Source organism: Charadrius vociferus, unplaced genomic scaffold (genome assembly GCF_000708025.1).
Source record: "Charadrius vociferus isolate BGI_N301 unplaced genomic scaffold, ASM70802v2 scaffold49, whole genome shotgun sequence".
Lineage (NCBI taxonomy): Eukaryota > Metazoa > Chordata > Aves > Charadriiformes > Charadriidae > Charadrius > Charadrius vociferus.
The window spans coordinates 4,895,115-4,899,087 of NW_009661375.1; positions in this window are offsets into that span (position 1 = coordinate 4,895,115).

Below are 3,973 nucleotides of genomic sequence, written 5' to 3' on the forward strand. Positions count from 1 at the left end.
TGATTCTCTGCTGGAGGCGTTTTTTCTGAAGTCCTGGGAGGACATCGCAGAAGGCTGGCAGGCCGTGGAGGACAGTCCCGTTGCCTGCTTTCGCTGCACTGCCCTTTTTTATTGCATTGCACGGCTGCAACGGCAGTGAGACCTCGGGGAGGCACAGCCGGGGGCTCCGCCACGGCGGCTGTGGCACTCAGGACCTCATTCCTGTGAATTGAGGAAGGAGGTGACGTTGCGGCGGTCCCTGTTCCCCAGTCTGGGAGGTTGCACAGGGGAGGAAGGAGAGATGAGGGTTGAATTTAGCCCCTCGGGATTGCGCCGAGCACGGCCCCAGGGGTAGATCTGCAGCCCAAATGTTGCACGTGGCGGTTGCTGCCCACTCCACGCACCAGTCGGGCCACAGAAATCACGAGACTGATAAAATCACCACGTGGGTGTGCGCTGTTCTCCTCTGCAGGGGGGAGGGGATCCCTCGTGCCATCAACCTTCTTACCCTCTAGATTAATTTCCTTCCCATTAATTTACTGTCAAGAAGACAAGAGAGAAGCAGCTTTCTGTCTGTTGATTTCCAGTAAGCAGTTTGAAATTACTGCTTTAAAGTTATTGGACATTGTAGAGAGAGGTCACCCATTGGGGTGGGGTCTTTGGCCTCTGGGAGACTCGCTATCCACAAGAACAGAAGATGCAGAGGACATTAACTCCTGATGTAAGTCCACATAGAGTAAAGGATACTGGGTTGATATTTCTGAGTAATTTAAAACTGTCTGGGCAGGGACACCTCCCACCAGCCCAGGTTGCTCCAAGCCCCGTCCAACCTGGCCTTGAACACCTCCAGGGATGGGGCAGCCACAGCTTCTCGGGGCAACCTGGGCCAGTGACTCACCACCCACCCTAAAAGTGAAAAATTTCTTCCTAATAGCTCATCTAAATCTCCCCTTTTTCAGTTTAAAACCGTTACCCCTCTTCCCATCGCTCCCCTCCCTGATCAAGAGTCCCTCCCCAGCTCTCCTGGAGCCCCTTTGGGTACTGGAAGGGGCTCTAAGGTCTCCCCGGAGCCTTCTCTTCTCCAGGCTGAACACCCCCAACTCTCAGCCTGTCCTCAGAGCAGAGGGGCTCCAGCCCTCAGATCATATTCGTGGCCTCCTCTGGCCCCGCTCCAACAGGTCCAACAGATAAATATTTACATGTATGTATTTATATTATGTATAAAAATGTATACATATCTTTTTCAAACTGTTCTTCAAAACAAACCAACCCTCAAGCCTTATTAAGCAGCTGAACTCGGCATCCTCCTGCCCCTCTCCAGCAGAGGACAGGGGCTGCCTGAGCCACCGGTGTGGCACAGCCGTCCACTTCCTCCAGTCCCTGCCCCTGTGGTGGCACAAGGTGGCCACTGCTCCAGCCTCCTGCTCTCCCATCACCTCTGCTCACTCTCCTGGCTTCTGGCAGCCAGTCTCCATTAATTAAGTTTTTTATCTGCTCAACCTGGTGCTGTTCTTCAGCTGAAATGGCTTCTTTTAAACTACTGTAGTGTATAGTTAATTAACCCAATGATAAACATGGCTGTGGCACAATGGCAGGCAATCATCACCAGCACTCGGTGGCACTTTGGAATTATTGCAGAGCAGCCTGTCAAAGGTTATTGCTAGAGGAAAATGTTTAATAATGCACGCTGCCTGAGTGTCTCGGGAACCCAAAATTGGTGGATGAGTTCCTCCCAGCCCTGGACCGACCCTGAGCCCGTTGTGGAATTGAGCTCATTAACTCATCTCTGGCTGCATCGCTGGATGGCCACTAAATACCGCTTGGCTCTTGCGTGCTGTCAGATAACTGCCGGGCATTTTAAAATGGGGAAAGTAAATGCTGCTTAAAGGAGGTGTTTGGGCACAGTGAAGGGCACGTCAGAGCGTACACCCCTGAGAGATGGCATGACCTGTCGGGGTTCCCCGTCTCTCCCACCTCGGGGGTTTGCACTTCGGGGCTTTAAATTGCGCCCTGTACCACATGGGGCTGCGTGTTACATTAAGAGTCTCTAAAGCAAATTAGATATGTAGCTGAAAGAAAAAACAAAAACAAAAAAAAAACCCAAACCACAACAAATCTGTGCCTACTTTTGAGAAACAACTATTTTTTCACCCACTCTTGAAAAGCAGCCAGCCCGAGGTTGCCCGGCCGTGCATCACCAGGTGTTGCAACGCTGCAGGCGAGAGACGTGATGGCCCCGACTTAACGTCTCCCGCAGAGCCGGTGTCTTCGTGCGCTGCCTGCCTTGCTTGGTGCTCCGGCAGTAAACCCAGCTGATCTCTGCTCTCCCTGCCAGGAGGCAAAGCTCCGAACCCGCAGCCGCCGCTCCTTCGTGTGACCGTGTGAGTCACAACGCAGTGACTCAGATGGAGCAAAGCAAAATGTGGCCCTTTCGCGGCTCTGCGTGCAAAGGGCTCTCGGCACCCACCCCGTGAGTGCTGGAGGGACGCTCAGTCATCGCCCTCGCTGCTCTGTGGTTTACTGAAGTGAAGAAATGAGCTCGGGTTTTGATTTGTGTTTTCCATTTTGGTCAAGCTTTTTTGTTTTTAAGACCGTGCTGGAAGCACAAAGCTTGCGGCAGCAGAGCTGGAAAAAAACAGACAGACCTCTTCGGTAAATGTTTGGAGCCTTCGAGTATAATCCTGAGAATGCCAATACAGGTTTTTAATGAAAACATCTCTTGCCAAAGATGCTTTGGGAGGAGGCTTAGGGAGGAAGGGAAAAAGCGGTACACAAAGGAGTTCATACAGACTTATCCGGGAAGGCAGAAGTCACCAGTACCTGATTAGAAAACACTTAGTGCATGTTACTTTAATCAGCTTTATGAACATGTGCACCTCTTCATTAGTATACTGCCAGAAAGGCCGTGTTTTAGAACGATGCTGGAGGAAGGACTTGAAGTGTTGTTATGAAAAGCAGCGATCTCCTTCGAATTGCGTTACAGACTCAGGAAGCTCCAAATACTCACGCAACGTACCAGGGATCCTTTATCATTACTGGTTTAAATCCTCTCCAGGTCCCTTTTTGCCCTAAAACATCCCCAAAGGTACAGCAGTGTCTTATTTCGTGCGGTGAGGTTTGGGTGCTGTGAAAGACAAGTGATGCGGCACTCCCAGTTTAAGCGTTTCCCCACGCAGAGCATCCCAGGGGGATCGCTTCCTCCCTCGGGCATCCCTGGCATCTCTCCTCAGCCTATGGCATTTTTGCAGGCTTAAGTTTGGTCTGATTCCCTGTGACAAGTACTATACGAAGCTGAAGGATGCCATAACCCAGGCTGGTGCCAATAGAGAGGAGGCTGCCCTCTTTTGAAGCCCGATCTTTTAGATAAGCAGAGGTGAACTGGAAGGAATTACACTAAAATTCATTAAAACCTAACTCAACATATTTTTGCCTTTATTTTCAGTATCAGCGGCGCCCTTTAGTTCAGCCACTGCCCTAAAGAAGTAGTTTATATGTCTTTAATGATACCGATTAAAATGTGTGTCCCTTAATAACCAACCGTTGGTCAGCCCTGAAGTGGTTAGGCATTTGGAAGAGATGATCCAATAGATGATAGGATGAGGGGGAATGGCTTCAAACTGGAAGAAGGTGAATTTCGATTAGATATTAGGAAGAAACTTTTCCCTCTGAGGGTGGTGAGTCACTGGCCCAGGTTGCCCCGAGAAGCTGTGGCTGCCCCATCCCTGGAGGTGTCCAAGGCCAGGTTGGACGGGGCTCTGAGCAACCTGGGCTGGTGGGAGGTGTCCCTGCCCATGGCTGGGGCATTGGGACTGGGTGATCTTCAAGGTCCCTTCCAACATGAACCATTCCATGATTCTATGATTCCATGATCATTGTCAGTCCCTTCCAACTGAAATAATCTCTCCTCCTCTTCTCTTCTCTTCTCTTCTCTTCTCTTCTCTTCTCTTCTCTTCTCTTCTCTTCTCTTCTCTTCTCTTCTCTCTTCTCTCTTCTC